The sequence below is a fragment of the Bos indicus genome, chromosome 3 (assembly GCF_029378745.1).
Source record: "Bos indicus isolate NIAB-ARS_2022 breed Sahiwal x Tharparkar chromosome 3, NIAB-ARS_B.indTharparkar_mat_pri_1.0, whole genome shotgun sequence".
In the NCBI taxonomy this organism is placed as follows: Eukaryota; Metazoa; Chordata; class Mammalia; order Artiodactyla; family Bovidae; genus Bos; species Bos indicus.
In genome coordinates this window covers 11,079,640-11,107,457 of record NC_091762.1, presented here as the reverse complement: position 1 = coordinate 11,107,457, position 27,818 = coordinate 11,079,640, and the positions used below count along the sequence as shown (strand labels likewise).

At 38.0% G+C, this 27,818-nt stretch overlaps 3 pseudogenes; 1 reads left to right on the top strand and 2 right to left on the bottom strand.

Annotated features, from left to right (window-relative positions):
* Positions 1–6,704: 6,704 nt before the first annotated feature.
* On the bottom strand, positions 6,705–7,642 carry LOC109556695 (olfactory receptor 6K3-like; annotated as a pseudogene).
* A 4,427-nt stretch (positions 7,643–12,069) lies between these two features.
* Positions 12,070–13,324, top strand: LOC109556694 (E3 ubiquitin-protein ligase pellino homolog 1 pseudogene; annotated as a pseudogene).
* Positions 13,325–16,348: 3,024 nt separating this feature from the next.
* Positions 16,349–22,872, bottom strand: LOC109556693 (olfactory receptor 6K3-like; annotated as a pseudogene).
* Between the last annotated feature and the right edge of the window lie 4,946 nt (positions 22,873–27,818).

Below are 27,818 nucleotides of genomic sequence, written 5' to 3'. Positions count from 1 at the left end.
CCCAGGAGAAAAGAGCAGTGACCCCACAAGAGACTGACCCAGACTTGCCTGTGAGTGTCCAGAAGTCCCCACTGGAGGCATGGGTCAGGGTTGGCCTGCTGCAGGGTCGGGAACACTGAGTGCAGCAGTGCATGCATGGGACCTTTTGAAGGAGGTCACTATTATTGTCATTGCCTCCACCATAATTTGGCCTCAGATCAAACAACAGGGAGGGAAGACAACCCTGCCCATCAACAGAAAATTGGATTAAAGAGCATGGCCCCACCCATCAGAACAAGACCAGAAGAGTTTCCCCCTCGATCAGTCTCTCCCATCAGGAAGCTTCCCGTAGGCTCTTATCCTTCTCCATCAGAGGGCAGACAGAATGAAAACCGCAATAACAGAAAACAAACCAAACTGATCACATGGACCACAGCCTTGTCTAACTCAATGAAATTATGAGCCAGGTCGTGTAGGGCCACCCAAGATGGACCAGTGATTGTGGAGAGTTCTGAAAAAACATGGTCCACTGGAGAAGGGAATGGCAAACCACTTCAGTATTCTTGCCTTGAGAGCCCCATGAACAGTATGAAAAGACAAAAAGATAAGACACTGAAAGATGAACTCCCCAGGTCTGTAGGTGCTCGATACGCTATGGGAGATCAGTGGAGAAATAACTCCAAAAAGAATGAAGAGACAGTGTCAAAGCAAAACAACACCCAGTTGTGGATGTAACTGGTGATGGAAGTAAAGCCCAATGCTGTAAAGAGTAATATTGCATAGGTGCTGCTGCTGCTAAGTCACTTCAGTTGTGTCTGACTCTGTGCCACCCCATAGATGGCAGGCCACCAGGCTCCCCCATCCCTGGGATTCTCCAGGCAAGAACACTGGAGTGGGTTGCCATTTCCTTCTCCAATGCATGACAGTGAAAACTGAAAGTGAAGTCACTCAGTCATGAGTGACCCCATGGACTGCAGCCTTCCAGGCTCCTCTGTCCATGGGAATTTCCAGGTGAGAGTACTGGAGTGGGTTGCCATTGCGTTCTCTGAATATTACACAGGAACCTGGAATATCAGGTCCATGAATCAAAGCAAGTTAGATGTGGTCAAACCAGTGATGGCAAGAGTGAACACTGACATTTTAAGAATCAGTGAATTAATATGGATTGGGATGGGTGAATTTAAATCAGATGACCATTATATCTACTACTGTGGACAGGAATCCCTTAGAAGAAATGGAGTAGCCATCATAGTCAACAAGAGTCTGAAATGCAGTACTTGAATGTAATCTCAAAAATGACAGAATGATCTCTGTTCGTTTCCAAGGCAAACCATTCAATATCACAGTGATCCAAGCCTATGCTCCAACCAGTAATGCTGAAGAAGCTGAAGTTGAATGGTTCTATGAAGACCTACAACACCTTCTAGGACTAACACCCTAAAAAAAGATGTCCTTTTCATTATAGGGGACTGGAATGCAAAAGTAGGAAATCAAGAGCTTCCTGGAGTAACAGGCAAGTTTGGCCTTGGAGTACAAAATTAAGCAGGTCAACAGCTAACAGAGTTGTGTCAAGAGAATGCACTGATCATAGTAAACACCCTCTTCCAACAACACAAGATAAGACGTTACACATGGATATCACCAGGTGGTCAATACCAAAATCAGATTGATTATATGATTTGCAGCAAAAATGGAGAAGCTCTATACAGGCAGCAAAAGCAAGACCAGGAGCTGACTGTGGCTCAGATCATGAACTCCTTATTGCCAAATTCAGATTTAAATTGAAGAAATTTAAATTGAAGAAAGTAGGAAAAACCACTAGATCATTCAGGTATGACCTAAATCAAATCCCTTAAGATTATACAGTAGAAGTGACAAATAGATTCAAGGGATTAGAACTAATAGACAGAGTGCCTGAAGAACTATGGACTGATGTTCATGACATTGTACAAGAGGCAGGGATCAAGACCATCCACAAGAAGAAGAAATGCCAAAAGGCAAAATGGTTGTCTGAGGAGGCCTTACAAATAGCTGAGAAAAGAAGAGAAGCTAAAGGCAAAGGAGAAAAGGAAAGATACACCCATTTGAATACAGAGTTCCAAAGAATAGCAAGCAGAGATAAGAAAGTCTTCCTCAGGGATCAACACAAAGAAACAGAGGAAAACAATAGAATGGAAAAGACTAGCGATCTCTTCAAGAATATTAGAGACACCAAGGGAACATTTCATGCAAACATGGGCTCAATAAATGACAGAAATGGTACGGACCTAATAGAAGCAGAAGATATTAAGAAAAGGTGGCAAGAATGCACAGAAGATCTATACAAATAAGATCTTCATGACCCAGATAACCATGACGGTGTGATCACTCATCTAGACCCAGATATTCTGGAGTACAAAGTCAAGTGGGCCTTAGGAAGCATCACTATGAACAAAGCTAGTAGAGGTAATGGAATTCCAGTTGAGCTATTTCAAATCCTAAAAGATGATGCTGTGAAAGTGTTGCACTGAATATGCCAGCAAATTTGGAAAACTCAGCAGTGGCCACAGGACTGGAAAAGATCAGTCTTCATTGCAATCCCAAAGACAGGCAATGTCAAAGAATGTTCAAACTGCTGCACAATTGCACTCATCTCACACACTAGCAAAGTAATGCTTAAAATACCCCAAGCCAGGCTTCAGCAATACGTGAACCATGAACTTCCAGATGTTCAAGCTGGTTGTAGAAAAGTCAGAGGAACCAGAAATCAAATTGGATCAAATCTGTTGGATCATCAAAAAAGCAAGAGTTCCATAAAAACATCTACTTCTGCTTTATTGACTATGCCAAAGCCTTTGACTATGTGGATCACAGCAAACTGTAGAAAAGTCATAAAGAGATGTGAATACCAGACCACCTTACTGCCTCCTTACTATGCAGGTCAAGAAGCAGCAGTTAGAACTGGACATGGAACAACAGACTTGTTCCAAATTGGGAAAGGAGTATGTCAAGGCTGTATATTGTCACTCTGCTTATTCAACTTATATGCAGAGTATATCATGCAAAATGCCAGTCTGGATGAAGCATAAGCTGGAATCTGAAAACTAAGATCATGGCATCCAGTCCCATCACTTCATGGTAAATAGATGGGTAATCAGTGGAAACTGTGACAGACTTTATTTTGGGGGGCCCAAAATCACTGCAGATGGTTATTGCAACACTGAAACTAAAAGATGATTACTTCTTGGAAGAAAAGCAATGGTCAATGTGGACAGCACATTAAAAAGCAGAGACATTACCAACAAAGGTCCTTGTAGTCAAAACTACAGTTTTTCCAGTAGTCATGTATGGATGTGAGAGTTGGACTATAAAGAAAGCTGAGTGCTGAAGAATTGAAGCTTTTGAACTATGGTATTGGAGAAGACTCTTGAGAGTTTCTTGAACTGCAAGGAGATCCAATCAGTCCATCCTAAAGGAAATCAGTCCTGAATATTCATTGGAAGGACTGATGCTGAAGCTGAAATGCCAATACTTTGGCCACCTGATGCAAAGAACAGACTCATTTTAAAAGACTCATTTGCTGGGAAAGATTGAAGGCGGGAGGTGAAGGGAACGATGGAGGATGAGATGGTTGGATGGCATCACTGACTTGATAGACATGAGTTTGAGTAAGCTCCGGAAGTTGGTGATTGACAGGGAAGCCTGGAGTGCTGCAGTCCATGGGCTCACAAATAGTCAGACAGGACTGAGTGACTGAATTGATCTGAACTGAATGCAGTAGAGGAGAGGAGATTGGTAAAATAATCAAATGAGGGATATAGTCATATCCTATTTCTTACCTGTTTCTAAGTCAGTCAGCCAAATTTAGGAAAATCGATTGGCCTTCCATATACTCCACCTTTAGTTCCGTATTGAAATTTATAGCCAGTGCTTTGGTTAATTATGTCAATTTAATTGTTTAGTGTTACTGTTATTAAGATTGTTTTCATTTTTGTCCATTTACTCACTAAAATTTCTGAGAATGAAAAAGATTAACAAAATGCAATCCATTTCCTTCATTTCTTTAAATGTAATGACTTTCCTTACTCAAAATAAACTAAATAAATATGCTGTAAGAAGTGGTACTATAATTTCAGACAAGGACACATTCACCAATTTTCCTAATACAGCAATTTCTAGTTAAAGAATATCACATAGAATTAGTATGAATTTTGTACTATGTCTGGACTAACCCAAAACATTTTGCTCATGTACATATGACAAGTAACAAGAATAAAAGTTGACTTGTTTTCTACTTGTTAAAATTCTTCTTTCTGTTACCAATACATCTTTGTTTTTTCCACATAGTTTAAAGAGGTTTTTAGCTTTTATCTCACCTTGAAAGATAAAATTTCATAAAGATTTAATTTCATAACTTGTTTTTCAAGCACATGTCAGGTGCAAGATGCCTGTAAGCCGCACACACAATGAAGAAAAATGGTAAGGAGAATGTAGCTTCCAAAGAATGACTGCCTTGCATCTTTTTACATTCCGCTACTCAGCCCCTGCTTTATTTCTGCTGCTGCTGCCAAGTCACTTCAGTCATGTCCGACTCTGTGCAATCCCATATATGGCAGCCCACCATGCTCCCCCGTCCCTGGGATTCTCCAGGCAAGAACATTGGAGTGGGTTGCCATTTCCTTCTCCAATGCATGAATGTGAAAAGTGAAAGGGAAGTTGCTCAGTCGTGTCCGACTCTTAGCAACCCCATGAACTGCAGCCTACCAGGCTCCTCCATCCATGGGATTTTCCAGGCAAGAATACTGGAGTGGGGTGCCATTGTCTAAATGATCTCAAATCCCTTTGATGCGTAAAAGTTCTTTGACATACAAAATAATAGGCAGTGTTGTTAAATAATTGCACATTTGATGTACATAATCTTTCTGGGAATTATAGAATTATATTAAAAGATTATAACCAATACAGTGTTAAAATACTTGTAACCCAAAAGAATATTTTAAGATTCAGATAAGAAGCTGCTGCTGCTGCTGCTAATAAGTCGCTTCATTCGTGTCCGACTCTGTGCGACCCCATAGATGGCAGCCCACTAGGCTCCTCTGTCCCTGGGATTCTCCAGGCAAGAACATTGGAGTGGGTTGCCATTTCCTTCTCCAATGCATGAAAGTGAAAAGTGAAAGTGAACTCTCTCAGTCATGCCCAACTCTTAGCAACCCCATGGAGTGCAGCCTGCCAGGCTTCTCCATCCATGGGATTTTCCAGGCAAGAGTACTGGGTGGGGTGCCATTGCCTTCGCCACAGATAAGAAGCATTAGTTATTAATTTCTGCAATCTCAGGATGGTACAATGTCAGACAAAGCCCACACACGGCAGTGTATGTAACTTATTAACTGTTTCAGACATGGATATTAAAGTAATAATCATTTATCCTCACACTTAGAAGTCTGTTAGTCAGTTGCAATAGTGAGAGCTATGCTCAACTTCAGACTCTGAGATCTGGGTTGTGGACTTCAAACACAAGGCTTCAAGCAAGTTACAGTTCAGGTCAGCTCCATGTGTCTCTCTTTCTCTGCACCACTGACTCTCAGAGACATGGTTTCGTGTGAGTCCAGTGATGAAAGGGGAGCAGTTATCTGAAGTAAACCTGACTGTAAAGGTACATATTCAGTATCTATAATATTCATTGCTTTCCCAAGTCAATTAAAGGAAAAGCCCAAACCAAATCTGTGGGGCAGGAAAGCAAACGGTACTTACCATGAATCCATTCATCGCAAAATTATGGATCTGTAACGGGGATGTGAAGAATTGGGACGAATGACCCAATTTATCACATTTCCTTTTTATAGTTGTACTGCAAGTTCAGCTTGCCAGTGACAGGATTGATATTTTTCACAGAATAACTAGACTTTTATTTGATATATACCTCAGTTGCCGTACTACTGAAGTTGTAACAAAAGTGCTGCACTAAGGCATTATTTGTGCAACCATTTACCAAATCAATATTTTTTACCAAAAGCTATGAACATACTTTCACATCTGCTTTTAATAATTCAACTTCTTGAAATTTATCTTGAAACAGAAGTTTTTGAAATTGAAAAGGACTTTATGCAAGAAAATTATAATTGTCATATTTATAAGAATGTGTGTATGCATGTTCAGTCATGTCTGACTCTTCACAGCTCTTTGGACTGTAGCTCACCAGGCTCTTCTGCACATGGGAGTTTTTAGGCAAGAATACTGGAGTGGGTTTACATTTCTTCCTCCGGAGGATCTTCCCCACCCAGGGATGGAACCTGAGTCTCCTGCATTGCAGTGGGATTCTTTATTATCTGAGCCACCAGTGGTAATAGTTAAAAAACAATACAGAGAAGCAAACAATAGAGAAACAAAATGAAAAAATAATTTGCATGTTCAATCAATGAAGCAGTTTACCATAATTAAACTGATGATTATAAATACATAGTGGAAATAATACATTTTAGTACATAATTCTAATATATTTATCATCAAATTGCATGTATTATACTAAAAATTACACTGACTCAAGAAATTCAGAAGTAGAATTGATATTGCTGTCATCTCTGTAAATCCTCAGAAGACTTTCTTTACCAGTCTGTTCACTAGGTCATGGGGAAGAAAACTAGACTAATTGTATTATTCTTTGAAATTCTAGTCTCTTTGGGCTTAAAATTTTGTGAAGAAGTTCCATTTGTATACAGGACTGCAGTCTAAATTACTTACCAGATATATTAAACACCTTTTGGGGAGCAAAGGAGCTTCTTAATAGCGTCTTTCATGTCCTTATTTCTCAAGCTATATATAATGGGATTGAAAAAGGGAGCAAGCACAGAGAATGTTAGCGCAATGGTGGTGTCCCAGAATGGTGTAGCAAAGAATTTAAGATACATGAGAGCCACACTGCCAAAAAACAGCATGAAGATGGAAATGTGTGCTGCACACGTAGAAAAGGCCTTTTTACAACCCTCAGCTGAAGGGATAATTCTGATGTAAGAGAGAGAAATAATCAAACCTGTTATTAGAATAGCAAGAGCATGAATCACTTCTTGCACCAAGATCACAGAGGTATTTGTGCAGTCTAAATTTAATAAAAGTGTGAAATCACAGAGCAGAAGATCTGATGGGTTTAGTTGGAACCACAGAAAGGTAGGGTAAAAATCCACATAATCTCAGGTAAAAGGATGAGGAAACCAAATATACAAGAGCCTGCAGAGAGCTGAGCACGTAGTCGGGGAGTCATGATGGTTAGGTAATGGAGTGGGCTGAGGTGGCAACATACCTGTCAATGGCCATGACAGTCAGCAAGGCTCCTGCAGTGTTTCCAAATGGATGGAAGAAGTACATCTGCAAGAGGCAGCCAATGAGAGATGGTCTTTTGACTGCTGGTCAGATTGGAGAGAATCTTAGGAATAGCAGCTGTGGTATACCACATCTCAAGAAATGTGAAGATATTGATGGGATTATACATGGGATTGTGGAGACAGGTATCCAGTCTTACAGCAAAGATCAATAGGTTCCCAACTATAATAAAGGTGTAGATTAAGAGTAGAGGAACAAAGTATAGGAGGCCATGATCTTGGAATCAGGGGAACCCAGTGAAGATAAATTCAGTCACTGCTGATAGATTTCCATCTTCCATGTCCCCAGAAGAGCTATCTGTGAATGAGGAAGATGGTACACCCAACTAATACAGAAGGAAATCAATGCAGTGTAAATGTAAATGGTATTTTGGTTACCTGGTATTTTTGTGTTTTGACTTTTTCCAGATTCAAAATAACTGAAAACTTGTCTATATCATTAATCTTTTTATTTGAGAGATAATACAAAATGATGATTAGTAACATGGGTTCAAATCAGACATTCTGAGTCTGAATTCTCATTCTGCCACTTGAGCAAATAAGCAAGTTATATAATCTCTCTCTGAACCTCAGAATCTTCTGGGAAAAATATTAGTGCAAAATTATGAGTATTGAAAGAATTAATGTATCAGAGTATTAATATCACTCAATATTTATTAGTAATTTCCTACCTTGAAAAGCTTTCTGAAAGAATATTAACAATATCTCATTTAGATCTTTTCACTCCTCAATTATTTGCTATATGACTGCTTTCTCTCTCCTATACAGAAGCCATTCTGTCCCATGTATCACTGATATGTTAACTGCAAAACAATGGAAAAGTTTCAGTCTTTATAACTTCACTTTGGCATTAGAAACTACTGATTACTACTACTTGAAGACTGTCTCCCTCGGCTCTCATGAAACCACCTTCTCCAGGTTTACCTTCTTTCTGAATAGAAGCTTCCTCTCAGGTGTTTTGTTATAAAACTTTCTTATTTTATGTGTTATAAACTCACCTTCTTGACCCATTCCCTAAAAGACTGTGTGTTCCAGTTTCCTATTGTGGTCCCTAAAATCATGTCCTGCCTTATTATTGATGAACACACACCCTCCACAGTTTTTCAGTTCTTTCGAGTCTGTATCACCAGCAGAGGTATGTTTCCTGAACTTTAAATCTGCACATGCAGTCTACCCCATCTGCCACTCTCTCATGCTGCACTGTCACAGTTTTCAGAGTTCACCCTGATTTCTCCTGGATCTTTGCTTTTGTGAATGTTAACCCTCTTCCTAGAAGACCTGCTTACTCTTCTTCAGTTAACTAACTCCTAGACTTTCCTCAAGTTTCAGCACAGGCATTGATCCCTATCAGAAGCCCTACAAGAGTTACTGTGGTTTCATCTCCCTCCCTACGTTTACACGCGCGCGCACACACACACACACACACACACATTTATTCTCATATATATCCTACAGAGGGTTTCTACCATCATCCTTACTATGTTTTTATTATAACTTGTTATTTAACTTCACGAGATTGTGAACTTCTATTAGAGCAGGATCAACATTTTGTGTTTCATAACCCTAGCATGCATTGATCGCTTGAAAATAATGGCCATTTTTTAATGAATAAGTTTGGATTAGGCTTAGAAAAATATTGTTGCTGTTTTTCAGTTGCTATGTCATGTCAAAATCTTTGCAACCCCATGGACTGCAGCACACCAGGCTTCCATGTCCACTACCTTCCAGAGTTTACTCAAATTCATGCCCCTTTCTCCTCCTGCCCTCAGTCTTTCCCAGCATCATATTAAAGCTAGAAAAATCTAGAAATAAGACTGGTAGGAAGGAAACTTGTAAGTATTTATGTCTTGGACAGTCGTAAAGTCTGAATAATAGATATTATTTCTGATTTTAAGCATGAAAAGCCCAGAACCCCAAAGATGGAACTTTCACATAAATTCTATTCCAATGCCAAAATTTAAGGCTGCCCAAGTCTTCATTATTTGAATCTTTAGAGTGTGTCTCATGCCGAACATAAAAAATGAATAGTTTCTACCCAAACCTCAGTGACCCTCAACTCACCTCTGCCAGATACAGTAGGGGTCTTCCTTTTTCCTGGGTCTCTGCATTCTTAAATGTTCTTTCAACTTCTCTGGAAGGGATTATTATAAAGATCCGAAGAAAAATACTAAAGGGGAAATGAGTTCCACAGGCACTCTTTCTTTTTCCCAGGGATCAGTATCAGAATGTGATTGTACTTTTTTCTCATCATATTTTCAGATCAAAAGAGAATCAGTGCTCCAAGGAAGACTTCAAGTTCTGGTGACCATTGTTACCTCTTTTCTTGTCATCATTGTGAATTAACCAGTCAGCCTCCATTTAGGTGTGGAATTGGAAGAATACCATATAAAGGTACACTCACCTTTGATTGGACCTTATCCTTTCAAAAACACTGGAGAAGGCAATGGCATCCCACTCCAGTACTCTTGTGTGGAAAATCCCATGGGTGGAGGAGCCTGGTAGGCTGCATGCAGTCCATGAGGTTGCGAAGAGTCGGACACGACTGAGCGACTTCACTTTCACTTTTCACTTTCATGCATTGGAGAAGGTAATGGCAACCCACTCCAGTGTTCTCGCCTGGAGAATCCCAGGGACCGGGGAGCCTGGTGGGCTGCCGTCTACGGGGTCGCACGGAGTCGGACACGACTGAAGTGACTTAGCAGCAGCAGCAGCAGCTTTCAAAAACACAAGAAATAGGACGATGTCAAAAGAGCCTTACTGACATGTTAATTATTGTGAACAAATTAATGAATAGAAAATAGATCAATTTTCATGAAAATATGTAAGTTAGAAGTATGCCATACTAAAGAAGATGGAAGAGTCCCAAGTTTTATCCAACAATATACACAGGGATTTCCTTCAAATTGTTTCTATTAAGTCTGCTGAACTCTATAGTTCCCCCTTTTCAGCACAAAATATATTAAAGATTTGTATGTATTTCTTGTCTACTACTTCCTTCTACTCATTCTTTTTTAAATTCCCATAATTCCTTCTTACTTCATGGCTATAAAGAAATAGCTCCAGAGTAGTTAGTCCATATTTATCATACTGTGAATGCTCACAAAATTGTTTTCATGACTCAATATAAATGAGGCAAAAGCTCAGATATTTAATATTAGCTTGCAGCATATCAGTAAATACTATTGATAAATTTAGGTTAGTGTACAACTCGTATGTGTGTGCAGGCAGACAAGAGCAGGATATCATGTGATAATACAACTTATTGAAATGTTTTGGTTTTTTGGACAACATATTATTAAAGTTCAATTTTAATTATGTGGATATTCACAAAAGCTCTAATTCAAAAAAATATTTTAATGATAAATGATTCATGTAAAAAAGTGCACAAATTATAAATGCATATTTCAATAAATTTTTACTTTGTGAAAATACTTGTCTGACTCTACACAAATCAAGTATTAATTCTGTTATCACTTATGTCCATTTTGTTCATCTGTTTTTTAAGCTTCCACATGATTGTGAATTTCTCCTTTGCTAATTTTGATTCTGTCAATTTTTGTCTTATAAATTGTAAGCCTATATTTTTTTGAAACATAGATAATACAATGTATTCCATTTTAGTTAGAAACATTTATTTTGTCTGGTTTTGTTTTAAGATAACTTCTTCTATCATCTACTGTAGAAATTTTACAATTTCCTCAGGGTATTAGTCTCTTTATTCCTGGAATTTCAGTTTCATTAAAATTTCATTTCTTTAGTTTCCATGTAACCTATTTTGCAGGACATTGTATTTTTCTTCTTTAAATTTTATGATATTTTCTCAAGTCAAAACTCTAGATTAGTTTTCTAGTGTTCAATTTTTAAATTTCTTCCATTGAATATTATTACTGAACATTAATCTAGTTAGCTTTTATCACTAACAGTACCATAACAAACTAGCACATGTCATACATTAAAAGACCTTTATAATTTCTTTATAGATTTAAATTTGGAATATTTAAAATTATTTCTGTAATTCTTTCTTAGGGCAACTTATGGTTAAATATTTGCTATTATTAACAGAATATGCCCATTTTTAATGTACATTAACCTCTCTCCAACCATCACTCCATACCTGAAAATGCAGATTCCAGTGTAGTATTCTCATAAACACACACATATCCCTAAATGCCACACACTATTACATACACAGAGGGATATAACAGTGCAGTGCTGGGGAGTGAAATGGTGACATACGTGCCTTTAAAATAAACAAACAAAATACAGAGATATTAAAAACTGATTGCTTACATTTCCAAAATCATTTTTCTCAACTAATCAAGAAGCAGAGGTGCTTCTTGTGATCTCCTGTGGTCAAGTGCACAAAAGTTTTGTGTGACATAGAATGAATCATATTTTCTGAATTTTAAGGCTTTATGAAATTTCCTGGCTAGAAATGTACTGTATTTTGCAAATTAACTTTCCTTGGTTTTCTCCATTTGGTTTGTTTAAGAACCTTTTGGAAAATATAAATTTTCTAGATTGGGGCACACAGAGGGGCTAAGAGAGTGGTGTATTCAGACAGGGCTTGGAAGATCCATGACCCACTCTGCCTCCTTATACTACCTTGCTCTATACAGCGTTTCTATTTGTTTTCTTTAAAGACGTATCCTTTATAGGAAGCTAGTAGATGAAAAAATGTAAAAGTATCCTAGGGCTCATGATCAGTGAACAAAGATTAGAAAAACACAGCCAAATCATGTTATACTCTGATCAAAAAAATCATCCATCCAAAGCACCAACAAAATATGGTGAACTCATTGCCTTAGGGTGCAAAGACTGTCTCCCAAATGGTGATAAAGGAAGAAGGAAAAGTTTATTTGCTTTGTTTTTAAGATATAAAGCAAATAGAGTGAAGCCCAGCACTGTAGTTATGGCTTGTTCTTCTTAGGTTACAAAGGAAATAAGCCACAAAGACCAGTATAGCATAGTGCTGGGTCCAGGCAGCTGTAACTGAATATGCTCATGATAGCAACATTAATGTTTCAGATTGGTCAGTTGACTGAAAGTCTCATTAATTTTGTAATAACTGATATAGTTCCAGGAGTAAAAGTATTGATAATTCTGACACACAGTCAGTACAAAGCACTATATCAAGATTTGCTTTTAGAATTATATGTGAATATAATTTCCCTTTACATCACAGATACATGCTTCAGGATTTGACTCATCAAAAAACATCTTTCTGGGGAAGAAGAGTGGCATATTGAAGGTGTCAGATGGGCAGATGAATGGCTTGACCACTAATGGCTGTTTTGTTATGCATCCACATAATGAGTTCACAGAAGATTCTAGCACTGAAATATGGAGGGAATTATCAATGTGTTGAAATGCACTCAGCTTTGTATAATACCAAATTAGCTCAGCAGAGAGGAAAAATGGTGGAAATTGAAATCAATAAGCTATAAGCTGTCTTGTTAATTCAACTCTGCAGTATAACATCGCTGTGGCATACTCCAGAAGGCCTCTTCTGCCTCCTGTAGTGAAAAATTCAGTTTTAAGACAGAAAATCAATTCAGTGTTACCTCAGAACCCTATAGAATTCAAAACACTAGCATTTCCTAGTATGAAGAGGAAAGACATCAATGAAAACAGCCATGGGTATTTCTAAACTGTAGCCATGTGTGTTGTTACCATAATGGGAGAAACAGAAAAACATGATGGAAAAGATTATAAATGTCCCATGTGTAAGTCTGTTGGTTCCTACATCCTTCTGTGACTTGGATTTGAAGCTAGATTTTGTGTGGATCCTGGTCCTCCAACTTACGTATGTAGCACCTGTGGTTATGGGAGTTCAGAAAAATTAATCCTCCAATGGGCCCCAGATCCCACTTCTTCATGGTTCTCATGTTTCTCATGCAGCCTGGCCCTTTTGTGTCCATTGGTTGGTTGGAGAACAAGGCTACATTAGCATTATTGTTCAAGGACCTTTAACAGGCAGTTTTCCAATATGATAGGTTTCCAATCTGTTATCTACATCACATTTTCTTTGACTCTAGCTATTGGCATCAAGAAGAATAATTTGTAAAACTTTATAATAGATGGCAGCAATTTCCAAGCAAAAATATGAGAAACTTAGCAAAGAATTTTTGAAAGTACCAGACTTCTGAATTCTGAGTTTTGACAATCTATTTTGACAAGAAAAGGCAAAATTAAGTTGATAAAGTTAACTTGATGCCTTAATTTTAGTATTTTTTAATTGTACATCCTTAATGTTGAAAAATTGCTTTGTTTAAGTGAGGCTGCTACTGGTTCAAGCTAATTGGTTTGCAGTTTATGGTAAACATTGTAAAATATGTATATTAACTTTTTTCCTATTAATATTTATATGTATTATGGAAGATGCCTTCGAAATTTCTAGATAGAGTAGCATAACAATGGTGTCATATCCTGGGCACATTCACAAATAGTGGTTTAGTGAACACAGTTCAAGGATTTGTCATGCTAGGAAGAAGGATTAGAGAGCTTCTCTCCTCACCTCCATCAAATAATGGTATTTAGTAGATTAGAATACATTATGAAGCCAAATTTGTATTAACTACCATTGTGCATAACGTGTTTGTTTTTAATCATTGAAAATAATCAGGAAATATTTTTCCTTGATATTTCTACTAAATTTCTACTAAAATAGAAATTTAAAGTTAAGAAATATTTTATATGCCCCTTTGAATATGCAATTATCTAATTTTCTTCCATGAAAACTGTTTTTAGAATCAGCAGCATTTGGCAAATTTATTTTTTCAGACATAATCTACATTTCATCTGTTCACTGTTTTTAGGAATAAAATTATTTCTATAAGAAAAGCATAAATTTACAAAAAAGGAGAGTGACAATTTGCTTTTAAAAAGGAAATGCTTCATTAATTAGCCTATATTTGTCCTTATCCAGGTGATAGGAAATCTAGATAAAAAGGATCGAATGACAACAGTGCCTTCTTTGGTTAACCTAGCAGACTAGCTTTAACTGTGGGCCTGAATCCTGAAGAGAGTTGTCATGGTAACTCAAGTAAATGGTGGCAAACGGGCATCAGTGGCAGCAGTGTGGAAGGACAGACTTCCACAGTCTGTTTGTTCTCTAATGTCAATGAGTTCATTGCTTTCAGAGCAAGAAAAATTTCTTCTCCCTGCTCTTTTATAAAATGTGTCTTTTCTTAAATTCCTCTATTCACAGAGTATATAGTATTCTCGGAAAATCTGAGAAAGTCAATTACTTTTTTAAAAAATAATTTTGTTTATATACTGTTCTGGGACTTCATTGATGAGTGGACTTTTCTCTAGTTTCAGTGAGATGGGGCTACACTCTAGTTGCAATATGTGGGCTTCTCATTGCTTCCCTCGCTTCAGAACATGAAATCTAGAGCAAGCAGGCTTCAATAGTTGCAGTGCGTGTGACTCTACAATTCTATGATTCCACACTCTAGTTTTCTTATGGACATGTCTAACAATATTGAGAATTTAGTCTTACTAAATATATATGCTTATTGTAATAAACAAGTTATAACTAAAAATCACAGTGTAATTTACTTCTGAAAGTACTATTTTTGCTTTTTTCTTAGCTATGTGCTTCTGGACAAACCTAAGCAGGTAATGGGAATACCAGACCACCTAACCTGCCTACTGAGAAATCTGTATGCAGGTCAGAAGCAAGCTAGAGCTGGACATGAAACAACAGACTGGTTCCAAATCAGGAAAGGAGCACGTCAAGGCTGTATATTGCCACCCTGCTTATTTAACTTATATGCAGAGTACATCATGTGAAATGCCAGATTGGATGAAGCACAAGCTGGAATCAAGATTGCTGGGAGAAGTATCTATAACCTCAGATATGCAGATGACACCAACGTTATGGCAGAAAGTAAAAAAGATTTAAAGAGCCTCTTGATGAAACTGAAAGAGGGGAGTGAAAAAGTTGGCTTAAAACTCAACATCCAGAAAACTAAGATCATGGCATCAGGTCCCATCACTTCATTGCAAATAGATGGGGAAACAATGGCAACAGTTACAGACTTTATTTTTTGGGCTCCAAAATCATTGCAGGTGATGACTGCAGCCATGAAATTAAAAAGATGCTTGCTCCCTGGAAGAAAACTATGACCAACCTAGACAGCATATTAAAAAGTAGAGACATTACTTTACCAACAAAGGTCTGTCATGTTTTTGCCAGTAGTCATGTATGGATGTGAGAGTTGGACTATAAAGAAAGCTGAGTGCCAAAGAATTGATGCTTTTGAACTGTGGTGTTGGAGAAGACTCTTGAGAGTCCCTTGGACTGCAAGGAGATCCAATCAGTCCATCCTAAAGGGAATCAGTCCTGAATATTCATTGGAAGGACTGATGTTGAAGCTGAAACTCCAATAGTTTGGCCATCTGATGCAAAGAACTGACCCACTGGAAAAAACTCTGATGCTGGGAAAGATTGAAGACAAGAGGAGAAGGGGAAGACAGAGGATGAGATGGTTGGATAGCATCAGTGATGCAATGGACTTGAGTTTGAGTAGGCTCTGGGAGTTGGTGATGAACAAAGAAGACTATTATGCTGCAGTCCATAAGGTCGCAAAGAGTCAGACACAACTGAGTGACTGAACTGAACTGAACTGAATCAAGTAATACATAATTCATAATTATATAGAAAATATGCCAAAGGTCTATTTCCTGAATAAAGACATAATGCCTTGAAGCACTTGGCCAGCTTCTGAAGTGTAATTCTAACCCTCTAAAGTGGTGAGAAATTTTTCCTTTACTTGTAACTTTTCAGAAGGAAATCTTTAAGCTCCATAATAAAATTCTTGATGAAATACCCATCAAGTTTCATAGCGATGGCAGAACATAAATGTGTTTTCCCAATAAAATAATAATAAAATAAAATAATCAGGATAGCAGACAGATGGCTCAATGTGACAAAAATTAGAGAGAGAATAATTTCATATTTTAATCTGTTAGAGAAATATTAAGAGTGAAAGGCAATCTGTGGCTCAGAGTTAACCTCCAGATGTGTTCAACACTCTTTGAATACAGAAGAGTTTTCTAATTGCATCCTTCATGTCCTTTTTTCTCAGACTATAGATGATAGGACTGAAGATTGGGGGAAGAAGAGTAAACATCAGTGCAACAGCTGTGTCCAAAACAGGTGAATAAGGGGTATTGAAACACAAGTACATGAGGGACACACTGTCAAAAAATATCAGGAAAACTGTGATACGGCCTGCATAGGTACCAAAAGCCTTCTGTTGACTTTCAGCAGAAGAAATTTTCAGGATCATGGTGACAACTCTTATATAGGACAGGGCAATGATTAAGACAGTAATGGTGATGGCCGCAGCAAGGACCACATCCTCAATCAGAATCATGGATGTGTCTGTGCAGGCCAGGCTCAGAACTGGGACAAAGTCACAGAAGATTTGATGGACTTTACTGGGACCACAGAAAGGCTATGTTGAAATCATTACAATCTGAGGAAGCAGGATGAGGAAGCCAAAGATGCAGGAGCCTGCAGAAAGCTGAGCACAAAGACGGGTAGTCATGATCATTTGATAGCGAAGAGGGTTGCAGATTGCAACATATCTGTCAATGCCTATGGTGTTAGCAAGATTTCCTCTGAATTTCTTGGTAAATGGAAGAAATATATTTGCAAGAGGCAGCCATTAATAGAGAACATCTTTTATTTCACTGATGAGATTGTAGAGCATCTTGGGAATGATGGCTGTGGTACACCAGATTCCAGAAAGGGAAAGATACTGATGAAATTATACATGGGATTGTGGAGCTGGGTATCCAGCCTTACTGCAAAAAGATCAATAGATTTCCAATGACAGTAAAAATATAGATGAAAAGTAAAGGAAAGAAGTACAGAAGACTACCTTCCTGGATCTGAGGAAAGCAAGTGATGACAAATTCAGTCACTGCTAATAGGTTTCCACATCTCCATATCCCCAGTAGAACTACCTGTGAATAAAGGAAAGGGTACACACCAGCTCAAGGAGATCAAACCAGTCAGTCCTAAGGGAAATCAACCCTGAAGGACTGATGCTGAAGCTGAAGCTTCAATACTTTGGCCACCTGATGCAAAGAGTTGACTCACTGGAAAAGACCCTGATGCTAGGAAAGACTGAAGGCCAGAGAAGGGGACTACAGAGGATGAGATGGTTGGATGGCATCACCAACTCAATGAACATGAGTTTGAACAAACTCTGGGAGATGGTGAAGGACAGGAAGCCTGGCATGCTGCAGTCCATGGGGTCGCAAAGACTTGGACACAATTTAGTGACTGAACAGTGAACAACATACCAGCTCACAAGGAAGAATATTTAGTGTATTGATAAATAACTTGAATGAATAAGAAGAAATAACTTGAAAGTTTTATGTTTTTTCCCTAACTTTATAAAAAGTGACCAACATTCTATATTTTTTTTCACTTACTCCACCAGAGTCACTATTGCAGAAATAGATTTTCCCAAATGTTTTTAGTGGTTTAAAAAAAAAAAAAAAACAGTTAAAAGTATTTTTAGCTTAACTTCTAATATAAGTGTTTGTATTTAAAAGTTATGCACAGGGACTTCCCTGGTGGTCAGGTAGAAAAGACTTCACCTTCCAATACAGGGGCTGTGTGTTCTACCCTGGTTGAGACACTAGGATCCCACATGCCTCTTAGCCAAAACATAAAACAGAAACAATGTTTTAATGAATTCAATAAAGACTTTAAAATGTAAAACAAAAACTATGTGCATGTACTATATTATGACGGACAGGGCACGGCAAACAACTCCAGCATTCTTGCCTGGGGAATCTCATGGACAGAGAAGCCTGGGGAGCTACATACAGCCTACAGGGTCTCAAAGATTCATACATGACTGAGTGACTAACACACACACATGCACACATTATCTAACAATACATAATATCTTAAAGTAAGAAGCATGAGTAAAAATAAACATAACAGAAGTACTATTATTTTCTTTTTCCACCCTTGGGCCATCTTGCACATTTCTCTTTGGAGATCTCTGTTCTAGGGCATGTAGACCTGGAGTCTACATTGAAATCTCAGTTAAATTTGTTATTATCTATGTGTCTTTTGGGAAATTGCTTGATCTGTCTGTCTCAAATATTCATCTGCAAAATGAGATTAATGATAGTACCCTTTCATAGGTATACTTAGGATTAAGTTAATGACTACAAAAGACTTAAAACATGCTTAACAGGCAGCTTAGTGAAAGGGTTCAGTTAGTTCAGTCGCTCAGCCGTGTCCAACTTTTTGCGACCCCATGAATCGCAGCACGCCAGACCTCCCTGTCCATCACCAACTCCCGGAGTTCACCCAGACTCACGTCCATCGAGTCAGTGATGCTATCTAGACATCTCATCCTCTGTCGTCCCCTTCTCCTCCTGCCCTCAATCCCTCCCAGCATCAGAGTCTTTTCCAATGAGTCAACTCTTCCTATGAGGTGGCCAAAGTACTGGAGTTTCAGCTTTAGCACCATTCCTTCCAAAGAAATCACAGGGTTGATCTCCTTCAGAAAGGACTGGTTGGATCTCCTTGCAGTTCAAGGGACTCTCAAGAGTCTTCTACAATACCACAGTTCAAAAGCATCAATTCTTTAGTGCTCAGCCTTCTTCACAGTCCAACTCTCACATCCACACATGACCACAGGAAAAACCATAGCCTTGACTAGACGAACCTTTATTGGCAAAGTAATGTCTCTGCTTTTGAATATACTATCTAGGTTGATCATAACTTTCCTTCCAACGAGTCAGTGTCTTTTAATTTTATGGCTACAGTCACCATCTGCAGTGATTTTGGAGCCCAAAAAAATAAAGTCTGACACTCTTTCCACTGTTTACCCATCTATTTCCCATGAAGTGATGGGACCAGATGCCATGATCTTCATTTTCTGAATGTTAAGCTTTAAGCCAACTTTTTCACTCTCCACTTTCACTTTCATCAAGAGGCTTTTTAGTTCCTCTTCACTTTCTGCCATAAAGGTGGTATCATCTGCATATCTGAGGTTATTGATATTTCTCTCAGCAATCTTGATTCCAGCTTGTGTTTCTTCCAGTCCAGCGTTTCTCCTGAGGTACTCTGCATATAAGTTAAATAAGCAGGGTGACAATATACAGCCTTGATGTACTCCTTTTCCTATTTGGAACCAGTCTGTTGTTCCATATCCAGTTCTAACTGTTGCTTCCTGACCTGCATACAAATTTCTCAAGAGGCAGATCAGGTGGTCTGGTATTCCCATCTCTTTCAGAATTTTCCACAGTTTATTGTGATCACACAGTCAAAGGCTTTGGCATAGTCAATAAAGCAGAAATAGATGTTTTTCTGGAACTCTCTTGCTTTTTCCCATGATCCAGTGGATGTTGGCAATTTGATCTCTGGTACCTCTGCCTTTTCTAAAGCCAGCTAGAACATCAGGAAGTTCACAGTTCACATATTGCTGAAGCCTGGCTTGGAGAATTTTGAGCATTACTTTATTAGTGTGTGAGATGAGTGCAATTGTGTGGTAGTTTGAGCATTCTTTGGCATTGCCTTTCTTTGGGATTGGAAGGAAAACTGACCTTTTCCAGTCCTGTGGCCACTGCTGAGTTTTCCAAATTTGCTGGCATATTGAGTGCAGCACTTTCACAGCATCATCTTTCAGGATTTGGAACAGCTCAACTGGAATTCCATCACCTCCACTGGCTTTGTTTGTAGTGATGCTTTCTAAGGCCCACTTGACTTCAAATTCCAGGCTGTCTGGCTCTAGGTCAGTGATCACACCACCGTGATTATCTGGGTCATGAAGATCTTTTTTGTACAGTTCTTCTGTGTATTCTTGCCATCTCTTCTTAATATCTTCTGCTTCTGTTAGGTCCATACCATTTCTGTCCTTTATCAAGCCCATCTTTTCATGAAATGTTCCCTTGGTATCTCTAATTTTCTTGAAGAGATCTCTAGTCTTTCCCATTCTGTTGTTTTCCTCTATTTCTTTGCATTGATTGCTGAAGAAGGCTTTCTTATCCCTTCTTGCTATTCTTTGGAACTCTGCATTCAGATGTTTATATCTTTCCTTTTCTCCTTTGCTTTTTGCTTCTCTTCTTTTCACAGCTATTTGTAAGGCCTCCCCAGACAGCCATTTTGCTTTTCTGCATTTCTTTTCCATGGGGATGGTCTTGATCCCTGTCTCCTGTACAATGTCACGACCTCATTTCATAGTTCATCAGGCACTCTATCTATCAGATCTAGGCCCTTAAATCTATTTCTCACTTCCACTGTATAATCATAAGGGATTTGATTTAGGTCGTACCTGAATGGTCTAGTGGTTTTCCCTACTTTCTTCAATTTAAGTCTGAATTTGGCAATAAGGAGTTCATGATCTGAGCCACAGTCAGCTCCTGGTCTTGTTTTTGCTGACTGTATAGAGCTTCTCCATCTTTGGCTGCAAAGAATATAATCAATCTGATTTCAGTGTTGACCATCTGGTGATGTCCATGTATAGAGTCTTCTCTTGAGTTGTTGGAAGAGGGTGTTTGTTATGACCAGTGCATTTTCTTGGCAAAACTCTGTTAGTCTTTGCCCTGCTTCATTCCGTATTCCAAGGCCAAATTTGCCTGTTACTCCAGAAGTTTCTTACTTCCTACTTTTGCATTCTAGTCCCCTATAATGAAAAGGACATCTATTTTGGGTGTTAGTTCTAAAAAGTCTTGTAGTTCTTCATAGAACCGTTCAATTTCAGCTTCTTCAGCATTACTGGTTGGGGCATAGACTTGGATTACTGTGATATTGAATGGTTTGCCTTGAAAACGAACTGAGATCATTCTGTCGTTTTTGAGATTGCATCCAAGTACTGCATTTCAGACTCCTTTGTGACCATGATGACTACTCCATTTCTTCTGAGAGATTCCTGCCCGCAGTAGTAGATATAATGGTCATCTGAGCTAAATTCACCCATTCCAGTCCATTTTAGTTAACTGATTCCTAGAATGCCGACACTCACTCTTGCCATCTCTTGTTTGACCACTTCTAGTTTGCCTTGATTCATGGACCTGACATTCCAGGTTCCTATGCAATATTGCTCTTTACAGCATTGGACCTTGCTTCTATCACCAGTCACATCCACAGCTGGGTATTCTTTTTGCATTGACTAAAGTCCAATTCATAACACTAAAGTCATTTTATTTTAACTTCTGCTTTGTGCTTCCTCCTCTACTAATCCATGAAGCTCATCTGACTATGTTAAATAACACCCTGTCTGCTAATTACTAATAGAAACTAGCTCATAAGTTTCTGAGAATGGTTAAACATAATAAAAATAATATAGCATAATACGATTCATATTGTGAATTCTGTATTACTGCATTGATTGTTCAATCACTCAGACATGTCCAACTCCTTGTGACCCCATGGACTGTAGCTCCCCCAGGCATTTCCTAGGCTTTCCTAGGCAAGAATACTGGAGGGTTTGCCATTTCCTCCTCCAGGGGTTCGTCCCAACCCTGGGATCGAACTCTCGTCTCTGGAGTCTCCTGCATAGGCAGGCTGATTCTTTACCGCTGCTGCTGCTGCTGCTGCTGCTGCTGCTAAGTCGAGTCAGTCGTGCCCGATTATGTGCGACGCCATAGACAACAGCCCAGCAGGCTTCCCTGTCCCCGGGATTCTCCAGGCAAGAATTCATTTCCTCTTCCAGTGCCTGAAAGTGAAAGTGAAGTCATTCAGTCGTGTCCGACTCTTCGCGACCCCATGGACTGCAGCCTACCAGGCTCCTCGGTCCATGGGATTCTCCAGGCAAGAGTACTGGAGTAGGGTGCCATCGCCTTCTCCGTCTTTACCACTAGTGCCACCTGGGAAGGCCGTACTGTATTACATAGTGTTATGAATATTGTGTGCAAAGTCAGTAGTGTATTACATAGTACTGAGTCACTAACTGAGACTAGCATAAGTATATATTTCTCACTTAACGCTCAAAATGCTCTAATAAGATAGCATTATTAACCCCACTTTACAAATGAGAAAACCTAGCATAGACAAAGTAAATATATTTAAATGCTTAAAGTATGTTAGAAATGTACTAAACACTCCAAAATATTGGGCACCATTACATTGGAGTGTCCACATTATATTTATTGTATTACATAAGGATCATCATTATATTTATTGTATTACATATATTTATGGCATGACATAAGGATCATTTATTGTATTACAACTTGGTTGTTTTACCTTCTCAAGCATGAGTTCCTCCTGAAAAGGGTTGACAAGCAAAATATGAGTTGGTGTCAAATAAATCAACTTGGAGCAAGGCCACCACGTGCAATTATGATTAAACCCACAGGACCGTCATGAATAATCTAGCAAAGAAAACTGAGGAATGTTTGGAAAGAAAAGTATGACAACTCAATTTTGATGAGAGTCACAATCAAGTCTGGACAAAGTAATCTTTCAAAAGATGGCATCATAAATGGAGTATTCTGTTTCACATATACCTCGGCCTAGTATTTCAGTAGGCAGAGTTTCTTCTAAACTTTCCATTGCCTCTCACCAAAATTCAAAGCCTCTAATTTTTTATATTCAATGTAATAATAATGCAATCTATAATAATCCATATTATATAATAATGCAATCTTCATGGAATAAGATTATTCTTTTCATGCACAGTGAGTGAATACCTTCTTTCCAAGCCTGAGTCTTCTGCACTTACCTCTACCAAAGACCACAGAAACTCTTCTATTTATCTGGGTCTCTTCATCCTTGATATCCTTTAAGTCCCTCAAAAGGCAGACTTGCAATTATATTTGCCAGTACCTCAGGGCATAACAGAAAGGGAAATGGGTTCCATACGGGACTTCTGCCCTGCACTGCAGCAGACAGCATCACTTTCCCTCATGGGGTTAGTTATCAGAAAACTCCCCACTGTACTTTCCTCTCATTAGTTTACAGGTCAAAGTTTTCAATAAATATTTATTTCCTGATTGCACTCATCATCCTGATCATTGGAAGCTACTTTCTCCAGCCCTACGATCATTGTCCTTAGCTGTGCTACAGGGTACCTTGTAAAGAACAGTTTTGTTATAGTCCTGTTATTACATGAACAAAGAGATATAGAAAGTCTTGAATGAATATGCTGACACCAGTAAAACATCTTGAAAGATATATATAATAGAAAATGAGATGATTTTAAAATAATCATGCAATTAGGATTTTATACCAATATTGAAATGAAGGAACAATGTTATTTTTTTTTCTTATGCTACAAATGTATGTGAATCTCTCCAACCTTAAACAATTCTCTTTAGTCCTGTCAACCACAGTCAACATCTTATCCTTTTCATGAGATTATTGTGTACTTAATCTACTGCTCTGTTGAAAACTCAAAGTTTTTTTTTTCCAAATGTAGTTGATTTTATCTTGTAATCTTCTTAAAAGATGACCTAATATGAGATTTTGGAAATATATTTTGGTATAGGAAGACATTCTTTTTCTGAAAGTTTTGTTTAACAACTCTTCTTGTGACTTGGAAGCTTATTTTCCTTGTCTATTTTCTTTTTTTTTTTTTCTCTCTAATTTTATTTTATTTTTAAACTTTACATAATTGTATTAGTTTTGCCAAATATCAAAATGAATCCGCCACAGGTATACATGTGTTCCCCATCCCGAACCCTCCTCCCTCCTCCCTCCCCATACCATCCCTCTGGGCCGTCCCAGTGCACCAGCCCCAAGCATCCAGCATCATGCATCAAACCTGGACTGGCAACTCGTTTCCTACATGATATTTTACATGTTTCATTGCCATTCTCCCAAATCTTCCCACCCTCTCCCTCTACCACAGAGTCCATAAGACTGTTCTATACATCAGTGTCTCTTTTGCTGTCTCGTAAACAGGGTTATTGTTACCATCTTTCTAAATTCCATATATATGCGTTAGTATACTGTATTGGTGTTTTTTCTTCTGGCTTACTTCACTCTGTATAATAGGCTCCAGTTTCATCCACCTCATTAGAACTGATTCAAATGTATTCTTTTTAATGGCTGAGTAATACTCCATTGTGTATATGTACCACAGCTTTCTTATCCATTCATCTGCTGATGGACATCTAGGTTGCTTCCATGTCTTGGCTATTATAAACAGTGCTGCGATGAACATTGGGGTACACGTGTCTCTTTCCCTTCTGGTTTCCTCAGTGTGTATGCCCAGCAGTGGGGTTGCTGGATCATAAGGCAGTTTTATTTCCAGTTTTTTAAGGAATCTCCACACTGTTCTCCATAGTGGCTGTACTAGTTTGCATTCCCACCAACAGTGTAAGAGGGTTCCCTTTTCTCCACACCCTCTCCAGCATTTATTATTTGTAGACTTTTGGATCGCAGCCATTCTGACTGGTGTGAAATGGTACCTCATAGTGGTTTTGATTTGCATTTCTCTGATAATGAGTGATGTTGAGCATCTTTTCATGTGTTTGTTAGCCATCTGTATGTCTTTTTTGGAGAAATGTCTATTTAGTTCTTTGGCCCATTTTTTGATTGGGTCGTTTATTTTTCTGGAGTTGAGCTGTAGGAGTTGCTTGTATATTTTTGAGATTAGTTGTTTGTCGGTTGCTTCATTTGCTATTATTTTCTCCCATTCTGAAGGCTGTCTTTTCACCTTGCTAATAGTTTCCTTTGTTGTGCAGAAGCTTTTAAGGTTAATTAGGTCCCATTTGTTTATTTTTGCTTTTATTTCCAATATTCTGGGAGGTGGGTCATAGAGGATCCTGCTGTGATGTATGTCGGAGAGTGTTTTGCCTATGTTCTCCTCTAGCAGTTTTATAGTTTCTGGTCTTACGTTTAGATCTTTAATCCATTTTGAGTTTATTTTTGTGTATGGTGTTAGAAAGTGGTCCAGTTTCATTCTTTTACAAGTGGTTGACCAGATTTCCCAGCACCACTTGTTAAAGAGATTGTCTTTAATCCATTGTATATTCTTGCCTCCTTTGTCAAAGATAAGGTGTCCATATGTGCGTGGAATTATCTCTGGGCTTTCTATTTTATTCCATTGATCAATATTTCTGTCTTTGTGCCAGTACCATACTGTCTTGATAACTGTGGCTTTGTAGTAGAGCCTGAAGTCAGGTAGGTTGATTCCTCCAATTCCATTCTTCTTTCTCAAGATCGCTTTGGCTATTCGAGGTTTTTTTGTATTTCCATACAAATTGTGAAATTATTTGTTCTAGCTCTGTGAAGAATACTGTTGGTAGCTTGATAGGGATTGCGTTGAATCTATAAATTGCTTTGGGTAGTATACTCATTTTCACTATATTGATTCTTCCAATCCATGAACATGGTATATTTCTCCATCTATTAGTGTCCTCTTTGATTTCTTTCACCAGTGTTTTATAGTTTTCTATATATAGGTCTTTAGTTTCTTTAGGTAGATATATTCCTAAGTATTTTATTCTTTCCATTGCAATGGTGAATGGAATTGTTTCCTTAATTTCTTTTCTGTTTTCTCATTATTAGTGTATAGGAATGCAAGGGATTTCTGTGTGTTGATTTTATATCCTGCAACTTTACTGTAGTCATTGATTATTTCTAGTAATTTTCTGGTGGACTCTTTAGGGTTTTCTATGTAGAGGATCATGTCATCTGCAAATAGTGAGAGTTTTACTTCTTCTTTTCCAATTTGGATTCCTTTTATTTCTTTTTCTGCTCTGATTGCTGTGGCCAAAACTTCCAAAACTATGTTGAATAGTAATGGTGAAAGTGGGCACCCTTGTCTTGTTCCTGACTTTAGAGGAAATGCTTTCAATTTTTCACCATTGAGGATAATGTTTGCTGTGGGTTTGTCATATATAGCTTTTATTATGTTGAGGTATGTTCCTTCTATTCCTGCTTTCTGGAGAGTTTTTATCATAAATGGATGTTGAATTTTGTCAAAGGCTTTCTCTGCATCTATTGAATAATCATATGGTTTTTATTTTTCAATTTGTTAATATGGTGTATTACATTGATTGATTTGCGGATATTGAAGAATCCTTGCATCCCTGGGATAAAGCCCACTTGATCATGGTGTATGATCTTTTTAATATGTTGTTGGATTCTGATTGCTAGAATTTTGTTAAGGATTTTTGCATCTATGTTCATCAGTGATATTGGCCTGTAGTTTTCTTTTTTTGTGGGATCTTTGTCAGGTTTTGGTATTAGGGTGATGGTGGCCTCATAGAATGAGTTTGGAAGTTTACCTTCCTCTGCAATTTTCTGGAAGAGTTTGAGCAGGATAGGTGTTAGCTCTTCTCTAAATTTTTGGTAGAATTCAGCTGTGAAGCTGTCTGGACCGGGGCTTTTGTTTGCTGGAAGATTTTTTATTACAGTTTCAATTTCCATGCTTGTGATGGGTCTGTTAAGATTTTCTATTTCTTCCTGGTCCAGTTTTGGAAAGTTGTACTTTTCTAAGAATTTGTCCATTTCTTCCACGTTGTCCATTTTATTGGCATATAATTGTTGATAGTAGTCTCTTATGATCCTTTGTATTTCTGTGTTGTCTGTTGTGATCTCTCCATTTTCGTTTCTAATTTTGTTGATTTTATTTTTCTCCCTTTGTTTCTTGATGAGTCTGGCTAATGGTTTGTCAATTTTATTTATCCTTTCAAAGAACCAGCTTTTGGTTTTGTTGATTTTTGCTATGGTCTCTTTTGTTTCTTTTGCATTTATTTCTGCTCTAATTTTTAAGATTTCTTTCCTTCTACTAACCCAGGGGTTCTTCATTTCTTCCTTTTCTAGTTGCTTTAGGTGTAGAGTTAGGTTATTTATTTGACTTTTTTCTTGTTCCTTGAGGTGTGCCTGTATTGCTATGAACTTTCCCCTTAGGACTGCTTTTACCGTGTCCCATAGGTTTTGGGTTGTTGTGTTTTCATTTTCATTCGTTTCTATGCAAATTTTGATTTCTTTTTTGATTTCTTCTGTGATTTGTTGGTTATTCAGCAGCGTGTTGTTCAGCCTCCATATGTTGGAATTTTTAATAGTTTTTCTCCTGTAATTGAGATCTAATCTTACTGTATTGTGGTCAGAAAAAATTCTTGGAATGATTTCTATATTTTTGAATTTTCCAAGGCTAGCTTTATGGCCCAGGATGTGATCTATCCTGGAGAAGGTTCCGTGTGCACTTGAGAAAAAGGTGAAATTCATTGTTTTGGGATGAAATGACCTATAGATATCAATTAGGTCTAACTGGTCTATTGTATCGTTTAAAGTTTGTGTTTCCTTGTTAATTTTCTGTTTAGTTGATCTATCCATAGGTGTAAGTGGGGTATTAAAGTCTCCCACTATTATTGTGTTATTGTTAATTTCTCCTTTCATACTTGTTAGCATTTGTCTTACGTACTGTGGTGCTCCCGTGTTGGGTGCATATATATTTATAATTGTTATATCTTCTTCTTGGATTGATCCTTTGATCATTATGTAGTGACCTTCTTTGTCTCTTTTCACAGCCTTTGTTTTAAAGTCTA